Below are 14,542 nucleotides of genomic sequence, written 5' to 3' on the forward strand. Positions count from 1 at the left end.
AAAACCCCCAACTGTTATTGGAAGGATTTTTCCTATTTTTCTACCACAAAGCTAAAATTGTTCTCTTTGAGCCTCTTTCAACTCTGAAAAGGTTGGAGCAGCTTTGGAGATAAACAAAAAAGTATTTAATGGAAAAGAAACAACAAAAAGCTGAGTTTTATGTCTAGCTGGGCCTTCTTGTGTTGTTTCCTGTAGATTTGTCCACAAAGGAAAAAGTAAAAATACTAGATCTCCTCTCCCTGGTGGTTTTCTTCCTCACCTGAAGCAGCGACAGATGGATTCTCCGCAAATAACCGGGAAGGAAATTAAGAACAACAGCTGTTGCAGCGGTGAGTGGCAAGCGTGGACAAAAAAAAACAAAAAAATAAAAACACAAGGAACGCTGGGAACCAACCTTGCGATTTCATCGCCACACAGGAACGCCTGGATTGACAGTCAGCGAGCAGCTTATTAGGAAATTTCATGGGATTCCTGAAGTGATTATCCTAAAGCTGTCAGGTGCAGTGTGTCAAAAAAAAAAAACACCCCAGGAGGCGGTTGCCATAAAAACTGAACATGTGCTTGTGAGACTGACGGCTGACAGAGAGGCGGGTCCTTTCACCAGTGCACCAGAGCGTGAATGATTCCCCTCGCTTCCATCCATCTAAATCAGATTTGATGCAAATAAGGCGAGCGAACGAAAGAAAATGCACCATCCCGACCCCCCTTCACTATCCGTCCATCGCTTTAATCATCACTTATGAGTGTTTGTCTGAAAACACATATAAAACCATGACAATAGTAAAAGATTTCCATTAGGAGCACTGCATGGGCCTCAGATGTCAACACGACTGGCTGGCAGATAAGGAGGAGGGGCTTATCTGTGGTACTATAAGAACTACAATCCTCCCTGGTTAATGCAAAGGGGTCAGTTGGCTACTCTTTCCTTTATTTAGGAAACAACAACAAAATGTAACTTTTCTAATTTAAGATAATCCACCAAAAATCCAGTGGTTTAGCATCTAAGGTTTACATTTAAGCCGGATAATAGCAAAGCTAGGACTTCACATTTGCACAAAAAAAAGTCCTTAAACATAAACTGTAAGAAAAGTTTATTGAAAATGATGTCCTAAGGAAAGACGCCAGATACTACTTTGAATGGGCCAGTACATGAAGGATTCTGTTTGAAAAATAAAGAAAAAAAGTTTTAAAGAAAGCTGTAAGATAACGTTGTAAATGGAGGCTGTAGGGAAAGTTGTGAAAAAAAGCTACAAAGTATCTGGAAGTTAAGGAAACTTGTTAGGAAAGTGTGAAGGAAATTGTTTTATTATTATCATTGCTTAAATGTATTTGTGTAAATGTATGTTTAAATGTTGACTCAGATTGACCTTTTTACCTCTTCTAAAAACAGTTGTGTGTTTGGTCATCTGCTTCTCATCCCCAGCCAGGAAGAGGGGGTTTTACGACACACTGTCCTCAGCTGATAAGGAATACTGTTTGAACTTAGAATCCACCAAAGGGGTCATTGTATGACACCCCCTAATGAACTTTTTCTCTTTGTCTTGAAAATGTTACCTCCTTCTTGTGTCCTTAATAAAAGCAGCACAGGGAGAGGCAGACCTTTGAGAAGAGTGGTAGACGTTTTCTGTCACTCTTGCTCCTCTCCCTCGTGCATGAGAAACTTGATTCTTGTTGTGGTTTGTTGTTTATAATTGTGTTTTTCTTTAATGTCTAGATGCATTTATCTGACAGAAAGTTTTAAGGAAAGCTATAAAGAAAAGCTGTAAAACCTCACAAATGATCAAGAAGTTAGAAAAGATGCAAGAAAACCTTGCGGGTGAATGGGGCTGTCTGCGACCAAAAGAGGGGTAAACTTGTACGGGGCATGCAGGTTGCTCAAAATTTAAAGATCTTAGAGCGCTCTGTGAGCCTGTAGAGCAAAAATGTTGATGCCCTTATTTCTACGGGCATGCTCTGGGCGACAAATCATAGCGAACACTCATATGGCATGCAACGGTAAGCATGCTACATTTGTACCGGGCATGTGACGCATGTTTTTGATCATGCTAAACTAGCATACTTGAATGTGCGTTTGGCCCACTGGACTAGTGGACTAGGTGTCCGCCACCTACAGCTGGAAAAGGCTTGTGGAGAAACGCTGAAGTGGTGTAAGTGTCGTGAATCTTGCTCCAGGGCTTTTTCTTTCACAGCTCTATTCCGATATACAAAAGACTTGGTGTCCTACGATTATTTTCATCATCAATTCATCATTATTTGACCCTGGGCAATTTGAGTGTCTGACTGGTTAAAGTTCAATCTGGTTTAACGTTCCATGCCCATTCAATGGGCATGCGTTTTGCACGTTGAACCCAAAAACAATCGTACAAAACTAGCGTAGCGATGAGACCACGAGAGTTTTGAACTTGGAACCCCAAAATGGACGCTTACATAGACTTCTCATTGGCAATGGTCGTTGAATGCGCATTCACGAGCTGTGCATGTAAGGGTTAATGTCAGAAGAAGTATGCATTATCACTTTTTAACGCACGCCATGGAAGCAACCGTCCTCCGCGAGATTCGGCGAAGTCCATTAAAAAGTGAAAATGCATACTTCGAAGGCCTTTAACCCTACAGAAACTACATGGAGCTACATAAAACTATATTTTATTCCAGTTTTTCTGCTCACATCAAAACAATCAGAGCAAGGAAATATGTTTTAGTACTTAATATTGTTATTAACATAATCTGGTTTGTGATGGCAAAACGTTAACTTTACTTTTTGAATGACTTCAGTGCAAACACAAAAGTCAAACTGTGTCTAAAATTAAAGAACAATGGATCAAAGCTGGGTCAGAACCCACTGTTAGTTTATTGCATTGCGTCAATTAGAAATATTTTAAAAATCTTGTTAGAGAAAAAGTGAATCTCCTAAACAGATTGGAGCTTCTGACCCTAAATCCAAACCCACGTGGCTCATAGAGGAAGCATGTGGTGTGAGTAAAGTGTTAAAGTCTATGATTATGGCTGAAATATGACTATTTACTGCCCAGGTTCTTTTTTTTAACACTCCCACAGAGACAGAGCTGCAGGGACACCGTCTGTTTGCTCGTCTGGACATCAAGATCCCCTCTACGTAAACAAATCCCCTTTTTTTCCAGTTCTTTTTTCACTTTCTCTACAAAAATCCCTCTTTTTGCCAACTTCTTTTTTTTTTAGCAAAGATATCGGTTTTATAGGCACTGAAATCTTTGGAGCATCACCCTAACAACGTTTCTGTTTGCATCAAGAATTAAAGTTCCAGGAAGTCATGTCTTCCATAAATTTAATAGGAGTTAACACCTTTTAACCCCCATCTATTCCGTCAACGGAAATCAATAAAGACATCAAGTACTTAGGTCACCAATCTAACAGCAGATGGCTTCTTCCTCTGTGTCACCTGAATGTTTGACAAAACTTAACTCTGCTGCTGAGGTGATATGGAGTCACTTTTCCAGGACAACCAACAAGAACAAAAGCGACAAAAAGTCATGCAAATCTAAAAAATCTAAAGTTTTCTATAAATAACCGGAGAATAGGATTCTGAAGTACCAACCATTGCAATCACATCATGAAAAAACGACTTAAACAGACCAAAACTCAAAGTTTCTGTACTTTTATAGTCACCATAACTCACTTTGAGAATGTTCAATACAAGGACCCTTTGGGATTTGGACCAGTTCTTCCGACAAACCATTTACATGTACATAAAAAATATAAAAACGTCAAAGATGTGTTTCTAACTTCCTACCATAATTTGCCGCAGCAGTCACTTTCGGTCTTCTGTTCTGGTCATGAAGTCGTCCCACATCAGAGTTGAGCTGAGCTCTCACACCTGCCGAAAGAAAAGGGTCTTTTAGCAAAAATGAACCATGGCATGGATCAAAACCCCTTCAGTGCATTGTTTTCTTTAGGTTCACGATTTTTCTGCATGTGTACCATTCTCTTTTTTTTGTATCCTTCCCATGTCCTTAAAGACCCACACCAATATAAATAGTGTTTTTGGTGTTAATAACATGTTCTTGTGGCATTTTTTTCATGATGTTGGAAATATATAAAGAAAATTTAGGATTACACAAAAAAATGCCATTTGAAAAATAGCGTATTTGTGAGGTAGAAAATCTACTGGGCTCAAACAGCATGATTATAAAAAAAAAAACAAAAAACACTGCTTTGAAAATAAATCAAAAGATGATCGGAGTGGGTCTTTAACTCCGAACAATCTGTTCCTGGAAAACCTGAATCTGTCAGATAAAACATTTATTTTTAAAATCCAAGTTTCCCGCTTTACCTAAAAACCTTTAAGCCAAACATACATTGACCAATCATCTATAAGAATTGATCGCACCAGACTATTGGGCGGGAAAATCTCAGATGTTTTATGTTTTGAGAAAACTTGTGTTTACCTTCACAATGCTCTGCACTGATGCTGCAGTTTTAACATATTGTTTTTAAATCAGCTTTAAGTTAATGACTCTTTAAAAAAATGACCTTTTCAGAAGCATGGCAGAAGCTGCGCCGCCTAGAAAACCACAACCGGGAAGGTGTTTATCTTCGCTAAGCAGCAGATTTAAAGAAATGTAATTCAATTATTGGTGAGATGAAAAAAAATCAGAAGGCTGGCGAGCCCTAAACTATATCTTAATTAGTCGAAAAAGGGGAAGCTATGGTTTCCCCTTCAAAACCATTGACGTTACACGAGAACTGGATTGAGCACGTGTAACGTCACCCACAGAAAGAGGTTTTCTTCCAGCCCCAGTCAAAAGAAGTCAATGCAGTCTTCATGTGGGAATCAGAAATGGTCAATAAGCAGAGATTTGTCCGAAACGGTCTGAGTCATCGTTTTTATTGCGACCACTCTCGCCAGTCAGGAGTGAGCTTGTTGGGAAACGTTTGACATAAGACCAAATACGTTTATTGAGGCACCTGATTGGCCAGTTTTTAACTTAACTTGCGTGACAGAAAAAAAAAATTGTATTGTCAAGAACATGTTTTAAAAAGGGGGTTTATTCTGACCAATAGAATGACTGAGCAATAGCTGTTTATTTCTCTATGGAATTTTGGGGTACTTCCTGTTTGGAACGCATGGGCGTGGGCGGCGTCACTCAGTCCAGTTCTCCCATAAGGTTAATGGTCAGAACACACAATTACAACAGGCTTTTAATGGAAATTGTCTAAAAGCATAAGCACAGTGTCATGGTAAAAGAAGGGGAGAAAAATTGCTGATTCAGCTCGAACCCATTTGGTACCAAAGTCAGTATTTGGTCTGAGAAGGCTCGACTGAAGCTCAGTTCATGCTGTTACTTATTTATAGGCCTTTAGCTTACATGGACTCTTTGACCTGCATCATGTGGGAACAGCGTCTTGATTCATGAAGCAGAAAATATGGTTTTATCCATAAAAAATCCCCAGAGTGCTCTCTGTCACCTTTATTATTCTCGCCGAAACATTTTCGCAGACGCCGCCTGTGGTTTTTCCGGGGAAACTGGTATTTTTATCCAGCTTTCTTTTGTGTTGACGAAACCGATCCAAATTCCGATGGACGGGATAAAGACCTCTCTGCTAATTCCTGATTTGAGATTAAGCAGGAAAAACAAACTGGGGGGGGGGGTGGAACCGAGTCGGCCATGTCGGCACATGGATCGTCTGTTTCCTGTAATAAGCTCCGCAGGACGTGCCTCCACTGGGTGATGAATGAGCAGAGAAAAGCAATTTCACAAGAAAATGTGATGCAGAGTGATTGTTCGGGCCATTGTGACACTTGTGTGTTTGCGTGGAGGGTTGGACGCTGGCTGGGGGGGACAGATTAGCAGCCGTGTCTCGTGCCAAACTACTCCTCAGCTGCAGCATTTCCACGCTGCTATCTGTATTCATGTATGCACGCTGCAACCAGAGGAGGAGTGGGTTTTCTGCAAAACACAATGTTTTGCTTCGTATGGTTGCCTCTTTCTTTATATTCACCCCCTCGCCATAGCTCGCCTCTGTTTCCGAAGTTTTCATTACCGCCGCTGTTCCACTTCCATATTATGAGAGATCTTAGGAAATTCTCATTTTGTTCCTTTCGGCTTTGTAATGTTGCGTCTTGTGCGGAAACAGCCTTCCTGGAAATAGTAGGCGCGTGATGGTGAAGAGGCGCAAACGTGGCTGCACATCATCATTAGGCTTTCAGCCTCTCCGCTCAATTATGTCCTTCACTGATGAGGTTGTTTGGAGCAGCAGGGCGAACCTAAACGCCCCTCTGTGTTTCCTTGTTCTCTGTTCTCATTCTGACCAAAACAGCCGCCGTGTCAGTGTCCGTCTTTTTGCGAGTATGGCGGGAATGTATGCGGGTTCAAACGTGAAACATCGGCTCCTTGCATTAAAAAGTCTCAGTGTAAAGCTGGGACATTTTAAGTCAATGGACAGACCCAATCATAGGTCCTGTGGAACATTTTGATCATCAGGCGCAGAAGTCATGCCACAGTGCATTTTGGCCATTGCGGCGTGATATTTCCAGAATTTAAATAGATGAAATTTGGCGACGATTTACGTTGCGTCAATCAACCAGGAACGTTGGCCCCTAATGTGTCAATGGGTAGAGTCAAAACTAACGTCTGTGCTTCTCTTCAACTTTCAACAATCATAAAAACTTCCTCTAAATGTATTCTTTTTTTTCCTTCCTTGGAATAATGCGGGACGGCGAGTCGTCAAACGGGGTCACAGAGAGACGGACGTACGGCTAAAGGCGGTACTGAGAGGCGATACTGAAGGATCTCATGAACTGAGACATGGAGAGAAGATTACTGACGGCTTTGTAGAGCCTTTCAAAATAAACAAATCTCATTACTCAACAGTAAACCTGCTGATTTTCAGTGATCCACATGGAAAGAGTCTTCACTGAACTTAAATGCTGGACTCCATCTATCGCTGAACTCTCACCACAGTTGGATGTTTTGGACAGGTTAGATGGTTTTCCCCATCTTTGGGGTTTATGCAGTAGTCAAAAGCTCTATGGTGGGCTGTAATCTGTGGACCTTGCCTCTGGCTCGTCTGTGCTTCTGCTTTTACACTTGGCTATGGACCTTGCCTCTGGCTTGTCTCGCACCCCCAGCCGTCTCCCAACTCCATCTGGATGAAGTCCATCAGATAAACATGTAGTTGTAGAGTTAGATAAGCTAATTCTTCTCTAAGAGTTCTGGTACATCGCTGGTCCGTCCTGGGAGAGGATCCCTCCTTCATTTGGACACCCCTGAGGTTTCTCTTTTTTATTCCAAAATTGTTTTTTACTTTTTTTAAGACTTTTTTCCTTACAGAGAAGGAGGCTCTAAAGTTATGTCTGCTTTCTGCTCCCCAGTGACACACAACTAAATACATGTTTTAATATTTTCTAAAATTGGTGATGGCTCTAACTGAGATGTACCATGACTGATACATGTGGAAAACAGTTTGAATTTTGTTCAGTGTTTGGTTCTTTTTTCTAGTCAAAAAATTACTAATCCATATAGATATCCTTCTGTTAAAAGAATAGTCAAATCAAGTTTGGGTACTTTTAGGTTTTTGGATTGCCCTTAAATCATTTGAACCCTTTTTTTTTCTAACTTAGATGGCAGCAAATCACAAGGAGCTGAGCTTTTATAGAGACATCCTCATGCTTTTATTTCAAAACTGCCAATTAAGATACAGGGAACAGGCGTATTTCAAAACTGCACTTCCTGAAAGGCACTCTTGCAGGACAAAGGCGCACGGTTAATCCTTTGTGACTTCTACTCTCAGCTGCAATTACAGAGGAGGAGATTTTGGACAGCTGCTGATTTCTGGAGAGCCTGCGGAGCCCATAAACGGCGAGCTCCATGAAGTCAATCAAGTGGACCTGCTCCACTCTGACCTGATTGCCGCAAAGCTGCTGATCCGTTGCCCATAGGCCCAGCACTAAGGCTGTAATAATGGCCCTGGCATGGAACTTAATGGTTGTTTACAACCACACTGGATAAGGTGGAAGCTCCAAATGCGCCACGCAGTTTGGGAAATGTTCATGACTGGAGAACGCTCGACTTCAACACACTGAAGAAAAAAACGTTTTTTCCGCCCACTTTTATTTGTTTTATTTTTATTTATTTTACTTCTCTCTTTCACATTTATCCCCTTCAGTTGAAAAAAAAGGCTTTATTTTTAGAAGTAAAATTCATAAACACGTGAAGCTAATTTCTATCAAGTTAAAATCACTGTGTTGGCACATTGAATAACATTTATTGCTTAAAAATACCACTATAATATTCAGTTAGCAGTTTTTAACTGGTTTATTTAAGTATAATTATGAAAAACGCTGTGAAAATATTTGTAGTCTATTAGTAGTAGTAAACCTTTACAGGAGTAGCAAACAAATCAACTTATAAAAAATTGCAAACTATCATAAAGTTCTGGTTCAGTTGTTGGCAACAACACACGTGTTTAAACGTATTTCTTGGTTAAAAACATGTAAATATTGTTATTTTTAACATGAATAACACTAATTAAATAAGGGATTACGCTGTTTTTTTAGCATGAGATTAAATTGAATGGCCTGTATCTTGCAAAATCAATTGTTTTGAGCTTTTAAGAGTATTATAATGTTAATTCCTCACGAAAAGCAATATTTCAATGCATTCTCTGAACATTCCTCCAAAAACCTGCACTCTGAGCACCAGCCCCTCCCAATCCACAAAAACGAGCGGGTCTTTACATTGTTACATATGAAAATGAGGAACAACCTGTGGTAGGAAGAGTCACGGCCCCCAGGCTAACACACACACGCAATGTCTCCGCGGCATGTCTCCGTGGCAACACACAGTATTTTTATATGCACAAATGGACATCTATCTATGCAAAAATTCAGATGTTTGTTATCGTGGGAAAAACGCAGACACACTGCTGAGGCCCGATCCACGTTGACGTCATGGAGTGAAAGGCGGAGCCTCAGAGATCGAGTTGTCTTACTTCCAGGTAAGAAAATTAGCTGTGAAATTAACTCATTACATAAAAAATAGTTCTACAGTGTCTTAAAGGTAATTCAACACACTTCAAGACACAAAGATTCAATATTTTAAGCCTCAGTGTGACAGATTAGCTTCTGTCCTGTCATCAGATTAACAGAAAAATCTTCTATAAGTGTCTAATTCTCCAAGCCTAAGCATTTAATAATAGGTTGTAACATAAATGAAGATCAGAAAAACAACATCACTATTTTATCGTTTCTGACTACCGTCCAGTTGCTTTTTTTTTGTCCTCATGCGCTTTGGCTTTCTTAGCAAAGTTAATGTCTGTGGTGCAGTTTTTAGCTGGCACTTAGAGGAATCAAAACAAATCAATAAATCGAAGCGTGCAACCAGAGCTGCTTTCCTGCTGCGGAAGCCCTACACACAAACTATTTTTACCCCGTTTAGTCTGTCAGATTCCCTCGGCTGTGAGTCGCCCCTGTCATGATTTGAACTTGTCTTGTTTTTGGTCCTTGTTCTGTCTTGTTTCTGTTTCCTGTTTTATTTTGAAAGTCTCCTGTCTTGTCTGTTTTCTTGAGTTTTACTTCCTTTGGTCCCCATCAGCCCTGATCGTGTCCACCTGTGTCTTGTCTGCCCTGTCTGTATTTAAGTCTTGTCTCTGCCTTCCTCCTGGGTTGGTCCATTAGTTATTCCTGTCCTGGTTGTCCTTGTCATGCCATGTTCCTCGTTTCTTGTTCCACGCCACAGTGAGTTTTGTTTAATTTTGTCATCCTGTTCTGCAGCGCCTTTTGTTTGTTCATTAAACCCTCTAGACTCTGATCCTCATGCCTCCACCTCTGCGTCTGGGTCCAACCGGCTCTCGAGCCACCCTGCACCATGACAGCCCCGCTGCTGACAGACAGCTGACCTGCTGTGTGAACATCCCAGTAATTGGAGACTTTCCACTAACAGTCAGGAAATATTCCGATTTTACTTGTGATTTAATGTAAACAGCCATTCCAAGCTGCCTAATGAAGGAAATGTGAACTATAATTGTGCTAAGTAAAGGAAAGTGCAAATCGTGTCTTCTTAATCAAAGAGAATAAAGTTATTCACTTGCAAGTTTTTGGGCCAGATTTCTGGTTTCCAAAAAGTTTAGCTTGTTAACCTTTTAATTTCAAAGTAAGTGAAGGAAACGCAACTCTGAAGAAACGTTGAAGCAACTTCATAGGGAGTGTACAGCATGCCTGAAACTTCTGATTTAATTGGAAATAAAGCAAACTTATTTCCTATTTGTGCAAAAGCACCTGTAAAACTTGGAACAATTATACCATAGCAACACGCTTGGTCAAATTTATACAAGTCTAATCGACATGTATCGATTAAAAAAAAAAATTGCGGCGCTTAATTAGATTTTATTATGTTTAAATCCAAATCTTTAAATAATAGGTTATAATCTTGGGAAAAACATTTTCTTTTTTTTGTTGTTGTTGTTAAATGTAGTTTATGGTCCTCCATTCAGAACCTGCTGAATCTCTTTTTGTTTCTAAAAACTGTGCAGCCCAAAATATATAATCATTAATGCTAACTGCTGTTGGTGCTGTCAAAAAACAGCCGGGTCAGAGAGTAAACAGCATTAGCTGAAAAACTTTGTCTTGCAGTGCACACATACAGTCCAGGGGCCTCATTTATAAAACTTTGCGTAGTATTTGCGTCAGAAGTGGCGTACGTTCATTCGGATTTATAAAACCGTGCGCACGCACATCGTACGCATCTTTCCCTTAATAAATCACAACCAATTCTAAATGCAGCGCAGCTTTTGCGGCTTCATGACACGCCCATAGTTGCCCATAAATAGTCCTTGAAACACCCACAAATGAATATTCATTGATTGGGAAACCACAGCAAACACAGGGAGGAAATAAAAAAAAACGTAACTTGACTCAATGTGAAGTAGAAGTTATCGTTGGCGAGGTGGAAAAGAGGAGAAAAATGTTGTTTGGAGGGCACAGTGTGGGCATTACTAATGCCAAAAAGGCACGTGAGTGGCAGACAGTGGCAGACGCCGAAAATGCTGTAGCCTCACAACCTCGGACCGTGGCCGAAATAAAAAAGAAATGGTCGGACAGCAAAGTCGAGGCGAAAAAACTTCTAGCGCTCCATCGGGAAGAGGGGGGGGGGGGACCGGAGCGCCATATGCACCGGGTGACACGCGTAGTTCCTCCGAGTGCTCCTCTGCCCAAAAGCCCGCAGAGGTCCAAGAGGACGGCTGGAGGAAGTCGGAACCGGCTCATAAGCCACTCGTCCTCGTTTGCCAGCAAGTCTTCTTGCTGTCTAAAGATGCGTTCACTCCGAATTCTTCCATTTGCCACATCTTCTAAGAGCGCAAGATCAGCCATTGTGCGTCATTACGCATTGTGATGGGGCATTTTATTTCCATCCATTTAATTCCATCTGACAAGCTACAGATGTCGGTAATAATCGACGTGGAAATGGGAAATTGATCAGCGCAAATGTAATTTCTTGTTGCTTTCTGAATGGTTGAGACATATGCCATACATTGTTTTATCAAAAATAAAACAAACTAAAGGCATATGCATGAATACCATAATTCCGTAGCTTATGAAGAAATGTTTTACTATGAAAACAACTTTCCCCAGTGGACAATTAGTACATCTGTCCGTCCGTCCGCACGCCCGCCCGCACCTATATCTGCTCCGCCAGACGGACACATTAACGAGAATATCAGTTTTGTACATTATTTCGTTCTGTCAACTATATTATTTATGAGGATGAATTGCACAAAATGCCAATATTGCAGAATATATTTCACTTTTCTTTTTGCAAATATGTGTTCATTTGAATTTCTGTTGTAATTTTCGTTTGATTTTTTTTGTTTGTTTCACTGCTGATCGATCAAACGGGTGTTCGTGTAGGCTGTTAATTGTAAGACTTGCTTTGTGAAGTCTTCATGTTATTTATGAGAGGCAGGATTGTCATTTTCACTTTCACGTGTTTCTTCCGGTGTCGCCGTTTCTCATTTCACCCGTTTTTGTGCGAACGCCTGGGTCAGAGTTTGCGTGAAGGACCGCACATTTTCCCGTCAAGTTTGCTTTTTATAAATCTCAACTATTGCGTAGAGAGTGGCGTACGCCTTCTTTTGTGCGTACGCAACGTTTATAAATGAGGCCCCTGGTCTCTATAAGCCAATCCTCTGTTGTCAACAGGATTTGCGTCAGCACACAATCCCAGTTGGAGAGTCCCATGACTGATTTGGCTTTGGTTTTTAGGTCGGACACCCTTCCTAACAAAACCTTCTTTTGATCCAGACTTGGGACAGGCACACAAAAACTAGGATTGCCGTGGTTGGATTCTTTTTGTGTGCACCGATTTATGTAGGTCTCCAGAATAAATCGCAGATTTATCGTTATCACGATATTAAGCTAAGCAATATGCATATCGCAAAAGACTGCCAAAAATGCGATAAATGTGCTAAAACAATCGTTTGGCAACTCCAAGTATTTACCGAATCAAATAAATCCCTTTATGCATTTGACCAATCGGATGGAGCCCTACTCTGTTAAACTCGCCGCTGAAATGATTAAGCACCCAAGTGACATAAATTCAATTTTTTCAAAATAAAATATTTTTCACAAAAAAAGATAGCTTACACTCATAGGAAACCTTACTAAAACCGCCAAATTGACGCGAAAACCGCCGGAATCATATTTTCCCTGCAGTATCAAAATATAAACCACACAAATCTGGGGGAAAACCGCAGAATCTGGCAACACTGCTGGAAGATGCCCTTCCTTGTTTGGCTCATCTGTGACACACCGACACAGTGGCCGGATTGGTCACGTGACTTTTCCTGAAGCGATACGCACATCGACACAGGGTTTCACTCTATGAGCTCGACACATGAGCTGATGCGTCGGTGTTGCTGCACCCATCACTAGTCCATACCTGGACACAGGCCAGTACAACAGGAGACATGGAGGAGGGCATAGGAGAGCAACAACCCTGCATCAGGACCTCTACCTCCTCCGTAAAATGACCTCCAGCAGGCCACAAATGTGCTTGTGTCTGCTCAAACTGTTAGAAACAGACTCCATGAGGGTGGTATGAGGGCCCGATACCACAGGTGGGAGTTGTGCTTCCAGCCCAACACCATGTTAGACATTTGGTATTTGTTAGAGAACTTCAAGATTGGCAAATTCGCCACTGGCGCCCTGTGCTCTTCACAGATGAAAGCAGGTTCACAGTGAGCCGAGGTCCAAAAAGCGTCGCCACAGAGAAAGTTCTTCTGATGGGGCCTGAGCAGGATTTATTTCCTCGGATTCCAATGCTTTGTTTTTTTTTCTGGCGGCGCCTCAACACTGTTATTCTCATGTTTAATTACATTTACTTCAGGCACTTAAGTCTGCTTCCATAAATCACCAAAGTTACCCAACATTTATGGAGTTTTCTGAATTAAGAGCCATTTGAGTTGGACTAAAAAGACCTACTGTGAGATGCTGTTCTTCAGGGTTCATTAGGTTTTCAGATTCGGTTCTTGCGTTGAGTGGCACACACCTGCTTTTAATTAGAAATCATCTCAGCTGGTTCCTGTTCACTGATTACCCCTACAGTGTATAAGTCTGTCTTTTTTTTTTCTGCTCCAAGGCAGATCTTCTCGGCAGTTGAGTTTGGTCCTTGGCGCTTTCAAATGTTAGTTTGTGGTTGTTTTTGTCCAAATTCACTGGTTTGTTTTGCTCTCGATACTGAATATTTCTTGAATCTGCAAGGTTTTTGGGAATATAAAAACCATGTGTTTGGCTCAGCAAACATTAGAATAGTAAAACCACCCAACACATGGAGGAGCTGGGTTGCATAATGGTTGGTTAATCGTTCAAATCCTAGACTGTAGACCACCCCCACCCTTTGACCTCTTGGCTCAGTTACGAAAGCTGTTGTTTCAATAAAGATTCACCAACATAAAATCACTTTTGTCTCTATTTCTAAAACCATCTATTATCAAACCGAAGTCTTGCTTGACTGATGGCAGCTTTCCAGACTGAAACTCAGTAAGATGGGTTTTTGGAAGGTAAAGCCACACTATGGAGGTTAGAGATGCCAAACTAAACATCAGAAATGAATTTAATGTAAAAAAAAAAAAAAAAAAAGGCAATAATTTGTGTTTCTTTATTTTTTTTGCCCAAACACTCTTTAAAATAGAGATTGGCTGTTGGTATTTCTTTTACTGTTCTTAAAAAGTTGTCAGATTGTTTTTTTTCTTTTTCCGTGAGCTCCTTTTTGTAAGCACAAATCCACCTGTGATCACTGAGCAGCTTTATTGGAACCACTGGAGTCAACAGCTTTGCTCAAGGGCCCTACTGTACATTTAAAACACATCTGGAGTTCCTCAAACACTGAATAAACTCACTCTGGTTTAATCCTGCTGGTCCTGAACTTTAATGTGCTGAAGGTTAAGTTTTGACCCAAATTATTTCCTTTAACCACTTTGTAAATTAGGTACTTGGGCTGGAAAAAACTGAATGGTTGAAATAATTCATCAAAAAACAACAGCAGAGTAGCTTGATTTCCATCCAAAGTCT

At 40.8% G+C, this 14,542-nt stretch overlaps 1 protein-coding gene across 4 annotated transcripts in view; it reads right to left on the bottom strand.

Moving 5' to 3' along the window:
- LOC101163306 (beta-1,3-galactosyltransferase 1) overlaps positions 1 to 14,542 on the bottom strand; it is a 148,569-nt gene that overhangs the window by 91,018 nt on the left and 43,009 nt on the right. For 3 of the 4 annotated variants that reach the window (XM_023965349.2, XM_023965358.2, XM_023965352.2), the window contains one exon: positions 3,767 to 3,850. The gene's annotated coding sequence lies outside the window, so the exon portion shown is untranslated. Of the gene's footprint in view, positions 1 to 3,766; positions 3,851 to 13,453; positions 14,082 to 14,542 lie in introns of those variants that run through there. The other variant, XM_023965354.2, reaches the window with a different exon arrangement.

This window comes from Oryzias latipes, chromosome 2 (assembly GCF_053564925.1).
Source record: "Oryzias latipes strain Hd-rR chromosome 2, Olatipes_Hd-rR_3.1".
NCBI classification, from domain to species: domain Eukaryota; kingdom Metazoa; phylum Chordata; class Actinopteri; order Beloniformes; family Adrianichthyidae; genus Oryzias; species Oryzias latipes.